Source organism: Apteryx mantelli, chromosome 2, assembly GCF_036417845.1.
Source record: "Apteryx mantelli isolate bAptMan1 chromosome 2, bAptMan1.hap1, whole genome shotgun sequence".
NCBI lineage: Eukaryota > Metazoa > Chordata > Aves > Apterygiformes > Apterygidae > Apteryx > Apteryx mantelli.
In genome coordinates, this window is record NC_089979.1 from 105,745,231 (window position 1) to 105,764,411 (window position 19,181).

Consider the following 19,181-nt stretch of genomic DNA (forward strand, 5'->3'; position numbering starts at 1 on the left):
ATAATTTTAAAACATGTCTTTTCATTTTGTTTCCCAGACATAGTGAGGTTGTTAAGTCTGCCACATCTGTCTGTCCTTTTTCAACCTCCCACATTTTTGGCTTTGGGTAAAAGAGCAGTGTTCCCCCCCAATGGGAGGGGAGGCTGGAAAAGGGGATGTTCTTGCAGTTGAACAGCAGAGTAGGAGAGATGACATCTTTTCTGAAGCCTTTTAAAACTGGTCCTTTTGGGGAAAATTTTTTTTGGTTAGGTTTTATTTTGGAGGTATCAAAAGGAGAGGTTAATGGAAGTGGTGAATAGAGAAAAGAGAATGGGAAGGGCGTGTTTCTTTTTAACATGGAATGTTTGTCTAGTTCTTTTTATCAAAACAGTCCACAGGAATTAGTTTATTTGCATTTGCTCGTTGCAGTTCATGACCCAGGGTAGTCACAGGTCTTGGAGAAGTGGGAGATGCAGCTCTTTGTTCCTAATGGGAATTACTTTCATGCAGCTTTTTATAAACAAAGCTCAGACCAGTTTTAAGAAATATCTCAATAACAGTGTTACTTAGTAGAGGAATAGAGGAATTAGAGGAATTATGACAAGGTAAAGTGGCTGTCTTTCTTAAGGGACTTCCAGTTTATAGGCCCTAATGCACACTTCAGCCATCTCAGGATGAGATTCAGGCTTGTTTTATGCCACCTCTCTATACCTGGAAAAGGATATGTTGGCATAGAGGCTGGCAGGGAGCCAGGCTGTACTCAGATCAGGAGCCTGATTAGGACAGCCAGGGCATCGGTCACCCAGGGCTGAGCTCCCTGCTGCTATGGGCATAAAACGCTGCTGGTACCAGAACCAGTCTGTTTAAAGCATAACGACATTTGTTGAGATAAGCTAGTATTTAACGATAATTGTACTTAGTCTGGAATTCAGTCTGGAAATATTAAACCTGATAAAACCTAATTTCCCCTTGACTCTGCATGTTCACATTCCTGCTCAGGAAAAAGGGGGTTTTGGACAATGATTAACACCAGCGCTGCTCCTGCGTGGTTACCAGACCCGTGGCTGGTGCCTGACACTGGTGCCTGAGGCTATCGTTCCACCAACGTCCGAGGGACCTAGCAGGGCTCAGCACATCCAAAGTAGCATTTCTTCTGCTGCGGAAGAGAGCACCTCGTTTCTTCAGTCTGTAGAAACAGATGCTACTTCTAAACTCCTTACTGCAAAGCTGTACTGTTCGTGCAGGCCTTGAAAAATGTGAAGTGTTATGAAGAGTTCATTCTTTCTATTTTTGCTTGTCTCTTAAATTGTGCCATTTAATGCACAATGCATTATATGCAATGTGTTGTTGTTCATGCAAAAAGTTGTTGACTGAGCTCTGTTTGTTCAAAGCACTCATAGACTGATCTCTCCTATTTAATACTTATTTTGTATCTTTTGTATACTTATTTTGATTTCTCCTATTTAATACTCTCAATCCAGGGAGAATGAGAGGACTGCCATTTTTCTTCTTCTTCTTCTAAAAAAAGTAATTTTAATCAAGTCCAAATAATGTGAATAATAAGAAACAGTCCCTTAACACACTGCTTAGGTTAATGGGAAATTTTTGGCAGTCAGACACTGGAATAACAAAACTGGTCAGTACTGAGGAAGGCTAAGTATTTGAAGAACGGAAGGCTGAGAATTGCACAATGCTGACAATATGTGCAAAATTTAGGAGCTGCTCCTGTTCCCACTGCAATAATGATAAAAATTCCCTGGGCTTTTGGGCTTTTAAATAAATTTGGAGTAGCTGCTGTGCAAACCATTTTTTCTCTGTAGATCCTCCAAGACAGAAGCAGAGCCATGAAATAAATATAATTTTTGTGTTGCGCAGTAAAAATAATGGCACCAGAGGAAAATGTTCATCTTGCCTGACTAATCCCTCTCCCACCAAATAACTGGCTATAATTTCATTAATGACTCCAGACCCGTGCATTTCCTGGAGAGTTAATGGCAGACTTGATGCTGATAACCCTCGCTTTGCCTCAGGCCATGGTCATTATTCTTTAGGAAGTGACCTATGTCCCAGCAACAATTACTTAGTTAATTTGAATCCACTACACATTAGTGCATTGTTTGTTATTTTTTTCCCCACACTCTTTGGTCCTCCCCAACCTCCCTCTGGTTTTGCTTGTGAGAAGGTTGAAACACACCTTTTCTAACTGCTAGGAATGGTGGAGGAAGTAGGAGGGGAGACTGAATAGTTAAGAAAACTCCAGAGTTTCTTCCATTCATATTTACTTAAATAATGATATGTCATTAATGCTTGCCTGCCCTTCCTTTAAATAAAAACAGGTTTAGTATTTTTTTTAAAAAGACACCCTTTTCATTGCAGGTACTGCACTGGATCAGGTTTGTGATGATGAGTTCCTTGAATTCCTGATTATTGGGCATTGAGAGCATTCACCTTGCCAAGGACAGGCACACCATCTCGTAGAACTCAAATGCAATTCTCTTGTAATCATGAACCAAATAACCACTGAATATTTTTGTGTACAGATGCTAGAGTTAAGGACTCATCCAGAGGAAAACACAGATTTTGAGTCCCAAAATGCTCTCAATTGCTCCTGTTAAATTAAGTTGTACTAAAGCTCTGTGGTGTCTTTTGCAAGATTAGAGGACAAGCTGCCCAGCAGCACTGAAGAATCTGTCTGCTAAAAGAAGTGGTGGCACTAGTCAAGATAGACATAACCTTAACGTTATCTACCAGAAGCATGATCTTCTGCCCCCTTCTAATGCCTGGACAAGCTGGATACTTGATTCTACTTTGCTTTTGAGCAAAAATTACTTCCCCCCCCACCCCGAGGACAGGCAGCAGAGACCTAAGAAACCTTCACTTGAGTAGTTCAGCTTTGCAAACCATTTCATATATACCAGGCCATGTTCAGAAGTTGTCAGTAATTAAAGTTAGGATTAAAGCAGTAAAACAATGGAAATGATAATTTCAATATGGTAGAGCAGTGCAAATTCTTTCTCAAGGAGTTGATACTTCTGCAGTTATACCATTTAGTTTCTGCAGAGGGATTTCAAACCTATAAATAGCCACTCCTACACTGTCAAACTATGAATACTGACTTCAGTTCTCTCCTCTTCCTATATAAGATTGTTTATTTGTGGAGCAGTCAGCAAGCACCAGATGAACTAACTCCACTTGGAGGGGATGAGTCAATACAACTGCTTTTGACTAGCTCATAAAAGTCACCTTCACCTTCCCATTCCTGTATTATAGCTCCAGTGGGTTTGGGATGTTTCAAATATAGCTCGTTACTCATGATTTGTGACTTCTCAATGAAAAGCTTACATGACAATATCAGACCTTGGCATTACCTAAGAAGAGCACTTCTTGTGCAATGACTCTTTCTCCTTTAGTCTACTCCTTGTCCTGCAGAAATAACCCATTTTTGCATTCAGGCTCTGTGAACACAGCCTTGGAGCAATAGCGGAGGGTGGGGGTGGGGGGAAGACAGGTAGATTTATGCAGTGAAAAGAAGCTGTCAGCCAAGAAACCACCCCCATGTAGGCTACTGAGTGCATACCTGAATTGCCTCATGCACCACAAAAGCACTGCTTGGTGTTAGGAGTGCTGGAGCTCAACACTTACTTACATTATACGTATCTGAGGATGTTTACTCTAACAACACAAGTCATTTTGTGAAGCAAAATGACTTAAGTCTCTTTAAGTAGAGTGCTTCGTATAATGGGGGCCACGCACTCAATTAGAGCATCTAAGTGATACAAATAAATAACAATAGTGTTAAAAATAATTTAACTGATTTTCCTTTTTAGCTCTGTGAAAGACAGGTTGTTTTGAACTAAATCCTAACATGCCAGGTGTTATCGCCATGCAAAAGTTTAGAAATGACTTCTAATCTTTCCTGCCTGTTGTGGGAGAACAAAAGCCATTGGCCCAGTTCCTCCAAATCTCTTTTAAGATGCTGCTGCCAGGACATTGAAATTCAAATGTTTGGAAACAGATAACAAACTCCCACTGCTGTTCAGTTCCAGGCATCTTTTTACAGCAAGGGAGTCAAATAAGTGTGACTTGAACTTCCCCTGAGAGGCAGGGGAAGCACTGATTTATGTGTTGTCCTTGTTTGTGGAGGAGGAAGCTTGGAACCACAAGGAGAAAACAGTTGAAAGCTTTTTGCCTATGATCCCTAGTTATAGCAGCTTATAGCAGGAGTATCAAGTGTAACCCCTGTGGGTCCTGGTGGGTTTTGGTGGAAGCTACGGAGCACAGGGGGCAACACAGCCGTGTCCCTGCTAGGGCGGGAGGCCTATGAAAGACGGCACGCAGTGTGGCCGTGCACGTCCACGGACGGCACAGGCCTGTGGCGAGGAGGGCAACGGAGCCCCTGGTCCTGCGCCCTCATTGCACCACTGCCCTTCCTGCCCGGCAGCAGCGCGGGGCCCTCCGTGCCCAGCAGAGGGGCCATGCTGCCCCCCCCCCCCCAAAAAAAAAACAATTTTTTTTTTTTTTTTACCCCCACGTTGTGGCTGTGGTGAGAAAACGTGTGTTGCTCTGAGGCGCTGTAGCGCTGAGTCCCGCAGCTAAGTCTGAAGGACGCTCACCAGCTTTCCCTGGGTACAAAAGTTTGTTCAACTTCAAATAAATTTTTTTTTAAAACCCATTTGATTTCAGTCACCAGCTCCCCTTGACTTTATGAGTCCGTGCAAAACGAGGGAAATAAATTGCCCTGGTAACAGCCTTTCAGGCGCAAAGGCAAATAAGAGTACCCAAAATCTCGCTGGAGCACCAGCTGAGAGCACCCCAGCCTAGTGCCCCCCTTCCAAGCATCCCTGTTTTGGGTTTGCTAACAAAACCTCGGGGCCTTTGAAAGCTCAGTTCAGCCATGGATTTAAATTAACGCTTAATTTCAAGCATGTGTTTAAATGTTTTTGCTGCCTTGGGTCCTGTGCACTGCAGTCGCTTCCCCCCCCCCCCCCCCCGCATGCTTAAATAAGCATCCTCTTTCATTTCAAGTCCCTTCTTAAAACACACTAATTCTGTTGGAACCTTTTAGGATTAGTTTCCCAGAAATTCGTGAATAATATGCCCCACAAGTGGTAAACTGTGGACGCATGTGCTAAAGAATCGTTGCTGCTTTTGGGCTCCCTTTGACCATCTCTATCTGTGAAACCATCTCCATCAGTCCTGTGTCTAGCATTTCAAACCAAGCAGCTTCAAATAACCATTTTATTGTAAAAAGCTGTCAAGGAGATCTCAGAGTGTGTGTTTCCCTTCCAGAATTGCTCTCCTTTGAGGTGTAAGATGGCCAATGTTCTGTCCTAGACAAGTGACTCTTTTAGAGGGCTGAAATTTCGCCTTCTATCGAGATTAGAAGAAGGAGCTTTATTCTGTTTGAAAGCAGATATCTCTCTAGTGATCTCTTGCCAAAGCGATGTGGCATTAGCCTATGACCTTAGCCGCAATATTAAACCTGAAAAACATAATGTTAGGATGAAGAGAAAAATTACTGTTACAAATTTTTTTGCAGAGATTTGCTGAAATACCAGTTTTCTAGTAGCTCTTAGCCCCAGCACCATGAATAAATGATCATAAACTCCTTTCTCTGTGAAGCTTATGGGGACAGGGAGAAGGGAAAACCAAGCACCAAGATAAGGAAAGCTGGTACTTTCCTTAGCATTTGTTCATAGGGATACCTAATTTCCAGTGGGGAACACCTTTAAATAGGGGTGTGTGTGTGCGTGTTTGTGTGTGTGTTTGAAACAAATGAATAACAGGGACTGCTGGGGGTAAGCAGAGCTTCACCACCCTCAGGAGCAGATTAGATTTAAATGAAGTACCCAATTCTGTGAAAAGAATGGTGTGCATTCTTCTCTTATTTGCATTAGTATAAATCAAGAGTTTCTTCTCTGAAACCAATTATATTTCATCAGTTTACAATTAGTGTGAGTGATAGGGGAAGCTGGGCCAGTAATTCTCAAAATATTGGTTATAAAATGAGTTTAAATGATGGAGCAGTCTACAAAGCTGGCATGGGCTCCAATTTGTGCTGCTATTATGGAACAGAAAACATGTGGGCAGGATGTATTAACATCAGTGGCTTTCTTTTACATCTGGAACATGAAAAAGAAGGCAACAAGTAACAGCTTAAAATATGAGCTTTCTATATTGTTGAATTCCTATTGATCTTTCTTTTCTAGCAGGAAGCTATCTAATTATACAACAGGCCATCTGAATTTCTACCACTATGTGGTTGAAATAATAGTAATATTAGACATTAACATCTGCCTCAAAGTATGCCAAAAAGCCTTAGACCAACACTGAGGAGGAAAATAGCCTACATTTGACTCTAGAAAGGTATTTTAAATAGTGGATTTTTTTGGGGGGGGGAGGGTATTTTCTATTTTTTTTTTTTAGATTTTCTAGGGGTTTTTTTAGATTTTTCTAGTATGTTTACACTAGACAATTATTCTCTCTTGAAATCAGTGGAGTTAACTTACCCTAGAGTTGGCACTAGTGACATAGGTTTGAGGTGACATATTTTTTTGGTTAGGCCTCCTCTTCTGGTGGCTTCTCAACCTTCTGCGAGGGGCTTCTGAGACAGAGTGACTGTTGAATTCCCAGCTCGATCTGGACTGGAGCCAGAGCAGAATGCAAGTGCTGCCCCTGGTTCCAGTTCTGTAGGCAGCCTTTTCTGAGCAGATCCCTGTGTTACCTGAAAACTCATTGTCTTAATCTTTACCTTTAAACCGGCTCTCTGAATTTCTTTGTGTATGATGCTGTTAGGGACTTTGGTGAAGTCAGACTCCCTAGTGCCTCAGTTCTTGGGATAGTTTTTCTCCTTGGGAAGTGAGTGTTGGAAATGGGACTTGTCTGCATGTAGTTTCTGGTAATTTCAGTTCAAGGACTGGTGTTTGTAGAGCTAATAACAATTTATGATAAAGAGTACCTGTGTTTTGCTTTGCTGATTTCTCTTGAAAAAGAAATAAGGTACGTGGTTCTCCTGTCTTATATCAGCAAGAAAAAAGCAATAGTGGAAACTGAAGTGTAGAGCTAAGCCACTTTTTCAGGATTGTTCATCAAGTACCTAAAAGACTGGGTTTCCTGATCCTCGACATAGTGCTTTTCCATTGAAGTATGATGCTTTTTAAGTAATGAGTTGTCACTTGTAAGAGGACAAGTCAGAATGGATCTCCATGTTGCTTGCTTTATATGGTAGGTGTCCATATTATATCTTAATATCCCTGATTCTAGGTGAAAGTGTGCAAAATGTGAGGATGCTACTCTGCTTCAGAGAGTAGTCACCAAGATTGCACAGTTTCCTGCAGGGAGAAGATGGACCATTAATATTCTGGCTTCCACCATTGACGACTTACTTGCACAGATGGGAAGAACAGGAAGAAACCTAGTTCTTCCCAGGAGGAAATACTTTTAATGGTTTTGGATTGACAGCTAAGCACACAGCAGCACTGTGGGCACAGACTGCCCACAGGCTCGGTAGTCTTTAGTATCATTTCCTTGTATTGTGTTATGCAGCAGAAAATTCAGTGTAGAACAACAAGAATCATTAAGAATTTTTTTTTTGCCGGGGTTATGTCTTCTGTGCAGATTGCAGGCCACGATGATGGCAACTATAAAAGACAGCCAATGGAGGCATTATTAGTCAAAGCCTTTTAAATCAGCTGATGGATCCAGTGGGCCAATCACCCTTTTGTTAATAATGTGTTCTTTGATCAAATTAATACATGTTGGAACAAAGTGACATTGTTCTTATCATATGTAGATAGAATTATCTGTAGATGGGAAATCCCTTAGCCTGTGTCTTGCTTCCACTCTCTTACTGTTACTTAAACTGTCACGTCAACTCTGGTAATAATGTCCTTGGTGCTGACGTTATTTAGTATGCATCTTAGGAAAAAGGAGGAAAGCCTAATATGGACTAAGTAACAGTAGGCAACTAGAATTTTTTCCAGCATCTGGTTCTTTAAATGCAAGTTGCCTATCTTCATATTTTTAAAGACCAAGAAAAACAAAACAAAGAAGGGGTTTTCAGAAACCTCAAGCAACTTTATTTAGTATAGCATTTAGGTTTCCAAATGGTTTCAGACAGGTGGAATAAACTGAAATGTAAAGGCTGTTACTGGAAGGAGTTACCTCTTTGCTTTATTATCCTGTCTTTGCCTTCTGTCTGACAGTTGTGATTTGTCCTGCGGCAAATAGGCTGGATACTTCCCATTCATCTTAATCCAGTTTTGTAGTAGTTTATAGGAGGAGGGAAGTAATGTTTTCTAGAAAAATAAATGCAGTTTCAAAACTTAACTAACAATTATTTCCTTAGAGGAAATTATAAGCAAAGAAGGAATTAACACACTGTCTTTCCTCCAAAAGAATATTATGTGAATGTTAGGAAAAGAAAAATGCTCAAATTGCTCAGTTACTGCCCTCAGCTGACGTCCTGTAAGATGAACAGCTCTCCCATGAAACTTACAATGGAAAACTATTTGTTTGGAGGTTGTAGGTTCCTCTGAGCATTGCTGTGGCTTTATAATTTCAGAATTGTTTCTTCCCACAGGTTATGTATGCTAAATTGTGTTCACCCAGAAGAAAATTTGTAGGTGGTTCTGTGGGGCTTTTAGGTAAATAGTCAGGTTTCCTGGGTTGTAGACAGTCTCTCATTATCCAGGAAATCAATAGAATAAAAGTATCAAAGAGAATAGTGAGGGGGAAAAAAATGTATGTGTTGAATATAAGTAGGTGCGATCTGCTTCAGCTCTAGTTAGTTTAAAAAAAGGGAGGTTAAATACTTTCAGTCACCCTGGAATTTCATAAAGCTGCTGCTTTGCACAGGTTCAGATAATGGTACATGTCATGTGATCAGTGATGGACTTGCATAACCATGCAAAGCAATGGTTAAATTATCATCATTGTTATTCAAAATATGTACGTTCTTTTATGAGATGTGGAATGAGATCCATGCTCCTTTTCCCATTTCTCTTTCCTTCCAGCTGGTCCTTCCTCCTTTCCTCAGGACTGACATAGCTCCCCATGGCCTTCCAACAGCAGAGACAGCTCCTGCTGATTTTAATAAATGCTTAAATGGCACTGGTGCCTTAACAGCTCTCTGTTCTCTCTCATGAAAATGTAAAATGTTAGCAGCGTTTCCCTTCCCTTCCTCCTTCTCTCTACTCTACTCATTATATAAGAGGTTAAGGAAGTATCTCTGCTGAGTCTGCTATGGTCGAATGTGTACTAGCTCAAACAACATAGTTCTTAATTCAACAAAGCACTTTTGACTATTGGTTAACATTAAGCAATTTCTTAAGCCTGTTCCTATACAGTAAAATACTTAAGTGCTCATGTACTCTTGACATCAGCAGAACCTGAAAAGGAATATTAAACATGACAAAATATTTGGCTGAATTAAAGCTTAGGCTGGTGACCCGTGGATGGTGCTGGTCACGATAACTCTTCCCCCCCTCCAAAGAAAACCGTGCTAATATTCTTCCTTATGCCCTCTTATATTTTCCTCCCAGGAGATAATGTCTTCATGTTTCCTTTGCTTCGTTGCCTCCTGTCACATATCCTTACAAAAACAGCTTTCTCACCTACCGTCCTCCTTTTTCCCCTAATTTGGCTGTCTAGATTCCATGATAGTTGGGTGTGAAATTGTATCTGTGATATGTCCTGCCTGGTATAAATTTCCACATGTTTAACCCTGATATGTCATGTTTTAACAATTGAGAAATAGATAATAATTCTTTACTTAACTCTGGTACTTCTTAGACTTCTTTTTGTCTGTTTTAGTCCTTCCAGTAGTTGGACTTCCCATATGAAATTTTCCATCAATTCCTTTTGCTTATCTTCCTCATTCAGAAATGTTTTTCTTGGTCTCAATTTGCCAAGGCAACAAATGATTGCAGTGATCAGCTTGATACTGTTTAAAGTGATATTGGTTTAGACATCAGATGCTTGGAAAACCAGGTCCCAACTTCAGATGTCTTGAATTAGGTACTCCAAAATGGAATTGCTAGTTGTTTATATATAATGTTGGCCCTGGTTTATATATCTGCAGTTGCTGAATTGGAATCTGATTCTGCATCTCTTACAGCAACAAAACTTTCAGTGAAAATCAAGCTCTTTGCAGATCTGCTATAGCATTATAAGAGACTATGGGTACAACATAAAACACCTAAGTAAGATTAAGAATCCTGATTTGGCCTCATACAAACTGCTAACTGATAATGACTGCTCAAAGTTTCCAGGCGTGTGAAGATAATTCTTACCCAGGAAATGATTTATACAGGATACAGTGCTCTGGGAGCAGTTAAAATTCAGATACCCTGCAGAGAATTGGACTTAATTTCATTCCCCCCCCCCCCCCCATCTCTAGCACAGGGTGATTGTTCACAATATCCTTCATGTTAACCTTCTTATGTATGAGCTGGGTGGGGGAGGTGTATGTGGGGGGCACTGGGGGAGGAAAGGGGGATTTAAGTTTGAAGCCCGCTGAAAGCATGCAGGAAACTGTGTAAGCTGATATGCTGCACTCTCTTTATTTATGTGAATTCTCACTATCCACGTTTGACTGTTAGAAAAGAGGTTATGGTACATAGTCCTTGACAAGAGTGAGTCCCAACGGCTGGATGTTGAAGCTGCCTTCATGTTGTGAATTCATTTCTGTGACCTGGCACTTTCTATAATTGATCACTTTTAGGACAAACCTTTTCCTGCCATACGGCCAAAAACCCCCCCCCCAAACGTGAAAGGACTTTCTCTAAAAATTGATGAAGAGAAGATAGCAATGCACTAACTGGTTTCTTTTCTCCTTCAAGCCTGTCCTCTTTTCAATAGAAAAATAAGCCAGAATAAACAGGATTAGATTTTCCAGCTAGACAAAATTTTACATTCTGGTTTTGTTTACTTGAGTTACCGTGGTAAAAAGTAAGTATGTGCCTACTAGTGCTGAGTGTGTGCTGGATGTTTCTCAGTGTTTGCAAAGGGTTGAGGTTCTTTTTGTCCTGCTTTCTTCCCTTTGTAGTTCCTTGCAAGGTGGCGGGGAGAGAAGTTTATGACTCCCTTTCATGACTACTGAAGGCATTATGAGATGGTGTTTGGCAGCTCACCCATTTAGGGCTTTAACAGTGTTTCTTCCTTAGAAAAAGTGTTAAGAAAGTAAAGGATTTCTTACTTTTGTCTAGGATTCTCTGCAGTCTCTGTTCTATTATTTCAGCAGTTTCTGGGTCAGAAATTATTCTTCTGCTTAACTGGTAGTTTGTTCTGTTTGGAGAATTACTATGGTCTATTTATGAAACCCTAGTTTCTTGTTAAAGGATCTGTTAGTTGTAAGATCAAATGAGAAAAGAAGTTTGGCCTAGAAGACACAAGGCTAGAAGACACAGTGCAAATATTTTCACCAGAGAAGTACAGCAAGAATAAGTGTGAGAAACATTGGAAATGTATAGGGACATCTTTATGCTTTTTGTCTGAAGCAGTCGCTTTAATTAAAAGTTCTGCCTGAAACGTGTTTTAATGATAGTTGAGCATACCTCCACCTGCACACTTAGCAGTATAACCAAAATAAAACTTTCATCTAAAGTCCTAGAGATTGATTCTTTTTCAAATGAAGCAAACTACAACCTAAATCAGCTTGTAAAAAGTATGGGAATTTTTAAACCATCATTTTGCTTCAGATTTTTCACTGTCTCTGTCATGACACAGCACTCTTTCATCTTGGCTGTAATGAAAGAAATGGAGCAAAGAAAAGAGACTTACTAAAAAACCTCGTAGCACAGTCTATAACATCTTCTTATTTCAGTTACCTACTTCAGGCTTTAACCATTAGTCAATACTGCCTTCCAGGATAATGGGTTCCTAGCTATTTGTTTTGGTTCTTTTAAGTTCTTTGCATTTAAGCCAAATACCACTGTCTTGTGGATCCTGTCTTTTGGATTAAGGGCCTAGGTAGCCATTGTGGTTGTCACAAATAGATGTATTTTTAAGAATCAACTGCCACTATTGTTTATCAGAGCTGTTCCAGATCTGGGGAGAGAAGCTGAATGAAGCCTGAGCTAACTGAAGTAAATAGGTGGTATCAGTTCATTCCTGACCTGCTTCATTTTATAACACATATATAAAACTAAAGGAGGAAGTCTTCAGAGCGATAGGGTAAAGCCAAGTTCATTAAAGTCTTTGAGATCCCCACTTACTATCAGCCATCCAGTATGTTTTCTTGTAGACGCTCTACAAAACCCCTAGAGCTTGCCATGACAAGGCCAGCCGCTTCAAATCATAATGATCAGGGAGGTGGTTTAGTCTGGTATTGCTGAACTGGCTTTTTGAAAACGGAGTTCATTCCCAAACACCATGCAGTGATGGGCCTCCAGCACGTCTTGCTCCCTGACAATGCTGTTCTTCATCCTCAGAGTCATCATGCCTGATCTACGTGGTGTGGCAATCTTTCCCCCACCCTACTTCACCATGGACATGGAGGTCTCTCCCTCCCTGGGGAAGACCTGACTCCTACTCCATCCCTATCTTTCCTGTCTTCCGATCTCAGCCAGCTCATACTGTATGGACAGCACATCCTTGAGGTGATATGCTGCTTTCTAAAATCTTTGGACTCTGTGGGCTTTAAGAAAAGTAACTTAGATCCCAGTTTCCCTTCTGAGTCACCAAAGCTGTGACTTCTGTGTCACTTTTTGGACAATTCAGTTATAATGATAATCCCAATTGGACCCTTCCTCCCTGGGTATGAATATGAGCAGTTTCTTTGGCCAGGGAAGGGGGGAGGAAGGGGTTAGCTTTTTTAAAAAAATGTTTTTTGCAAAACCCAGCACATATCTGCATGTGCACATGTGCGTAAACGTGTGAATGTATCCATATGCCCACAATCGTTATTACTCATCTCTCAAGTTATTTTTGGACCCAAGAATGTATCTGACCACATGGCTATAGTAGCGGAGTATTATTTTTAAATCACCTAACAGAAAGCAGTAAGTCATGATTACAGTAGGTCTGGAACGCACCACAGAGCTGTTCATTTCCTCAGATCATGACTTTTTACAGATGAATTATGCCTTTATATGTGCTGCCTTACACGGGGAGCAGTGCAAAGCCATGCCATTTTTCCAGGAGCTCCCACACCAGAGAACAAAATATATCTTCTTTGTTCCCATATAGACATTATATAATATAGAATTTGGGATGGAGGGACCAGGTCGGTTACTTTTTGACTGTAGGACTTCCAAGAGCTCTGTTAAACTGCTGCTTGCCCATCTCACTTTGGGCTGCCTTTGGCCCTTTTGCACCTTCTGCCTGGGGAAGACCAGTCATCCACAAACCTTCCCAGCCCTGACCTACACCAAATGCTTCTGGCATTGTGAAGGTATTAGCCATCCATTCCAGGTCTGGCGGGGATGGCAGTGTTACACAGCTGATGGGAAATGGACTTCCTGTGCCTGAGGAAATTGCTTTTTTTTTTTTTTTTTGCATAGTAGTAAGGTGGGTTCTCGCTGCCACCAATACTTGTCATACTGCTGGCCCTAGCACCAGGCAGGAGGCTGTATGTATGTATGACATGGCAGGGAAAAGCACATGGTAATACAGGAGAGAACTGGCTGGCCATAACTGGGACTGTGTAAAAAAGTTGCATATACTTTCCTTTCAGTAAGTTGATGGAGATCTGCCAGTGATGAATCAGAGCTTGGTGTCATAAACCCATTTTTATTTATCAAAAACAGTTGTAAGGGGGCAGAGAGTGAATGTGCTGTCCAGCATCTTCTTTCTGTTCCTACATGTTCTCTGTCACCCTGGTACAAAACACTAACGAAAAGGCCTCCCTGTCATGCTTTTTTGTCAGTTATCCAAGCAATCAGAGCCATGCATATGCTTTTTTAGAGTAACAGACTCTCAAAAACTAATGCAAGTTTGGGACTTGAAAGAGCAAAAGGTTTTCATTATGTTTTTAAAGGAAATGTCAAGCATAAACTCTTTTTCATGTCCATATAAGCCCAATGGGCATGGAATGCCTGCTTCCTGCCAAATCTGGTATTAACTCTGGCTATCACTTAGAGGGAAATTAAAACCATTTGGGTCTTTGTCCTTGAAGGCTCTACCTACACCAGTGTTTTAAGATTTATTGTGATGTCAATTCATGGGTTTTTAGTGCATGTATTCAGTATACCGCTCCAGCAACGCAGTGTTATATCTTGGACTTGAAGAATGTGTTGGTCCAGGGGCTTCACTGAACCTATGCACAGCAGCATCAGGGCCTAGATGTGTACATGCATGTACAGAGAGAGAGAGAAGCAGAGGTGATACGGAGAGAGATGAATGATTACAGATTGAGTTCCAGCTGGAGATTTGGATCTGGATTTCATACAGCTATAATTTTGGTGAGCAATCCAACAAAGGGTTGTATTTTGAGCCTGTCTTGAAGGTATTTGGAATTGTTTTTTCCTGCCTTTGTGCTCCAGCAGGAGAAAGTGCTATCTTGTACATGAGTGCTTTTGACGGGCACCATAAGAACAGCTATATTCACTTCACAATAAGGACTGCAAGCATAACACTTCGCTTAGCTCTTCCAGTGCCGTGCCACGGGCAGCAGTGCTAACTGGCAGAGGGCTGAGGTTGTGCAGAGGGATGTCTCGTGGCTGATCTGCTACACTGAGGAGCTGTGGTTGCAGCCTGCCTCAGAAGGAGGAAGCTGAGGTTCGCATTTACCCTCTGACACAAAATAGCGACTTCTGTTAACCGTTTGTGAGATATTTGACTCATAACCTTCTCCTGAGCTGGTCCTAAGTTATTTCCCGTTGACTTCTGGGTTGTTTTCATTACACCAACTGTGTTTGCGCTTTGGAACAAAGAAGAGTCTGTTGGCTCAAACTCAACAAAACTTGCAGGATTTTAGGGTTGGTGGGCTGGGAGGTTTTTAAAACTTGTTCTCAGGTCAGACGGGAACCAGTGATCTAAAGGTAAAAGCTGTAGGGTTCTTCACTGTGGAACCATGTCAGAACAGTATGTGGCTGGCATTTCTTTCCTGAGCCCTAATTTGGGAAAAAATTCTTATTTAGGAATGTGTTTGCACACATAGCATGAAGGCTTTCAAGATCTGAGGGTCTAGACAAAAGCAACACTGACAGAATCCCCCCAAAAGAGCGATGGAATAGCCCTTTTGTCACTGAATCATAACACTTAGCAGTTTTCCCCACAAAAAAGGAGCGTATTTTTAATGTATCATCTGGGATCAATGAATGCACTGCAGCATCCCTAAAAGAAGAAATGCAAGCATACTTAAGAAAGAAAAAAACATGTTTTATTTATTCATCTTACTTCTTACTTGCAATCCATCTTGAAAGGACATTGATGCTAAATATTCATTAAAATGTGGAATTAATCAACCAGAACTAGATGCCTGGTTTCATTGTTGATGGTCTCCCATCTTGAGAGGCAGCGGCTCTTCTTGATGGGCCGCAACTCAGCCTTTAGTCACTGGCTGAGATTCCTGCATTGCTCCGTCCTTCTTGCCTTTGACAGATCTATTGAGGTTGTCAGTATAAAAATGCTAAAAACGTGGTTCAGAAGCTTTGAAAACCTGAACCAAACCTGAACTGATTTCCGCACTGTTGGAAGGCTTTAGATGGAAAACAAATTACATGATAATTCACCAAAGAACAGTATTTTCGGTTCAAATCAGTTTAAACCCCTTGTAATTCCAACTCAGATAAAGTTAGCTGAAAAGGACTGGTTCACAAGATTTAAAATACCATCTTAACTTCTTCCTGAAACGTGGTATATAATCTTAGAGTGAGAATGATTAGCCTTGCTATGAGATTGTGCATAAAATACTTAAAGTGGTAGTGGTTATGGAGTCCACTGTGGGTTTAATAATTTCTATATAAGTATTCAGATTCTCTATGTTGCTTTCACATGCTGTAGGACTTTTTCATTAAGGAATTTATCTGTTACTCTTAAATATATACAAAAAATGTTCTAGTTTGTATTACAGCCTGTTAAAACACAGTGGAATAGCAAGAATCCTTGTTAATAGCACTGCAGTTGTATTCCAGTGCTAACTTCAGTGTTTTGATCACTTACTGTCACAGCTTTTATAAAGCTAAAGAGCTGCTTAATTGAATTCTTAATTTCAACACCTTGTATCTCTGATGTGACTGCAAACTAAACCCTGGTTTAACCTGTCAAACCCCGACAGGGAAGATATGAAAACTGGAGTCTTCCCAAAAGTTTGCATGTTCAGACTATGTTTATTGAGAAGAAAGATTTGAGTTGGGAGTTTTTAGGTATGAAGCTGGGACCCAGGCTTGAATGATCATCATTTCATAGGGATTTGACACAGATGAATGGACTGCTGGCTGCTGGATTCTTGCAGATTCTTTGAACCTCTATTTTGCCTAATGGTGAGGGAAGAATCACATTTTGCCCTTCCTATAATAAGTCATTGAAAACTTGCCACACGGCATTCCTCTCCTAAAATCCTGTTGGCAGTTTGGGCCATTCTACAAAAACAGGCAGTCAGGATTAAAGAGGAAACCTTGCCAAGAAATCCTAAAAATAGAAAGCTGAAAAATATTACTGGTGTCATTAGAAAGTTTACACATCTAATTATTTTCATATTGTGGCCTTAAACTCTGAAAAGCAGAGTGCATTGAAAGCATGGTCTGAAAATACTTGCACATTTTAAATATCCTTCAAGCTGGACATTGGGCTGTGGATCATATTCTCCTAGAAATCTGACTTCATCAGAATATGAGGTAAAATTTAGAAATTATATTGCTTAAGGGTTTTTTCCACCGCTTACTGTGCTTTCAACTGAGGGGAGAATTAGATTCTGGAATGCAGAGAAATTTAAACTGATGTATAGTTAAATCTGACTTGATCCAAATACTAATACTGTTTTCTTACTTGGGTGTGGGGGGGAATAATTTTGCTTTAAGCTACACTTTAAAAAGAACACAAAAAATTCATGCTGAAAAAATATTTTATATATAAATAATTCTAATACTTTTTTAAAAGCTGTGCATTTTCACCTTCCACATGACTTCTGCCTGCTCTTTGTGAGCTATTCTGCACATATGCTCTTTCTTCTAAAGTAAATATTGATCTAATAGAGTGTAGGAGCTGCAGAAATGTTTAGGGGGTTCAGCAAGACACATTGTGACTATTTACTCCATCAGGTTTTCATTGAAGGTACGTTCTTAATGAATGTAAGAATGAAATTTCTTAGAGAAAGAGAGGGAGGAGTGTATTACTGCTTTATGCATAGTGTGGATTATTGTCCTTTTTCTTTTTTTCCCTCTCTCTCTGAATTTTGTCTTTGCCTTTCTGGAAAGCCTGACTAAACACTGTGATAGTTCAGGAATTCAATATAGAGAAGAACAATCAAAGAATAGTGGAGTCCCTATAGGGACCTGTTTTAGCCTCATATTGTGTCCTTTTTCTGTCCTATCTCGGTACTTTGCATGAAAAAAGGCAAAGGTTGACCAAGTAAAGTAGTAGTAGTGAAGATAGTTACTGGTAGTGACAAAAATGGGATTTATCACTCCATGCTGAGATAGGATCTTTTCAGGCTGAGGTTGGGGACTATTGCAGTGAGCGCACGTGTTTCCTCACATGTGCCCCAGATTTAATTTAGCTACTTGTGTTCTAGGGTGTATCCCAAATAGTGAGGTGTGTAATATCTGTACTGGATATCAGACTTATGAATTAGAGACCCCAACATCAACATTAGGATGTTTGATTTTCTATTTTCTTCCTAAATGAAACCACAGAACCCTACTCTGATTCCCTCTGAGTATGCATGTTGTCATTAGGGACTGTGTGGGTTTGAAATCCAGGTACCTTTTATATTTTGAGTTCTTCATTTTTGAAACCATCTATCCATCTTCTGGTCTCACCAAACAAGAAAATCTTTCTGTATGGGAGTGAAGCCTGCAGCCTAAAATTATACTTAGAGTATCACTTAATCCTTCATCTGTCCTCCTCGCTAAGGTTATATCCTGCTCTGTTGGAGAGACTTTCTAACTAAGGTTCTAACTTCTGGAGAATTTAACTATTTAAATTCAGGAGCTGAGTTGCCAGCATCCAAAACCAGGTTCCAAAAAAGTCCTGCTTACAAGTTGCCATGCTACTGGAGAGGCCTGGACTCTCAGGGTGCTTCCTTCACTGTTTTTGCAGTACATTCGATTCTAGAGGTAGCTAGATCTAGTAAATCCAGTAGTGGCTTGTTCACTAGTGAGTGACACTGGAGTACAGTCTTTGCTTACATGGGCTAGAAATTCTTATAGGACCATTTTGCTGGAGAAGGAGCTTCCCTAGTTCTGCTGAAGGTCATCCCATGCATTCCTTAGGGGAACACAGAAAAGAAGGGATTGAGGAAAAATACAGCACCCAGTGGAACTGCACATTCTGATTGTGCTATTACAGTGACTGGAGGAGCACCTCAGTGTAATGATTATAATACAGTCTCATGGGTTACTGCACCATATATATCTTGAGGAACACTTACTCAGACTTCTATTGACCTCCCTCTTTTTTTATTGGAAAGATGTCATGCAAAAACCTATACAAGAGAAGATGATGCTGTGAGGACAAGGTACTAATCTAACTATGGGATTATAACCTGTGTTTTATTATTTCTTTCAAATCACCTATGAAAATGTTTTACTAGGGCATAACATTATCAGCAATGGAATGCTTGCTAAACAAGTTTTCATAATTGAATGCTCTGCAGAGTGTGGGAAAAACGGAAAGCTGGCAGTAGGAAGAAGCTTCTTCTGAGCCAAATGGATGACATCTGAGACCTAGGATTAAAGTGCAAGTGTAGGAAAGAGTCGATAATTACAGCATCAGAAACATGCAACTCTCAGAATGTGAAAGAAATCATAGGCTACAACTGAGCAGCAAAATGCACCCAGCAGTCTGTTCACAAGGACACATTTCATTCTGTACAAACAGCGTGAAGCTAACCGGATTTAGCTGCAGTGCTTTTCCAGCTGATCAACAGGAAATGGGTTCAGGCTTTTGGGGCATTGATATGGTTCTGTCAATTGGTTAGTGCAAAAAGCAACATAATGTTTGGCTTTCTGATAGACTTAAGATCTGGCACAGCAGTTGGGTGTTGTTTACTGCATTTGTTGTGCATGCTGTGCCTTCTTTGAAACACTGTCCTTGGGAGC

The 19,181-nt window shown here is 40.6% G+C and overlaps 1 protein-coding gene across 6 annotated transcripts in view; it reads left to right on the forward strand.

Moving 5' to 3' along the window:
* TNS3 (tensin 3) overlaps window positions 1-19,181 on the forward strand; it is a 332,367-nt gene that overhangs the window by 59,028 nt on the left and 254,158 nt on the right. Inside the window, exon 1 of one of the 6 annotated variants that reach the window (XM_067291191.1) lies at window positions 16,713-16,757. The exons of the other annotated variants lie outside the window; for them this stretch is intronic. The gene's annotated coding sequence lies outside the window, so the exon portion shown is untranslated. Of the gene's footprint in view, window positions 1-16,712; window positions 16,758-19,181 lie in introns of those variants that run through there. 6 annotated transcript variants of the gene reach the window in all.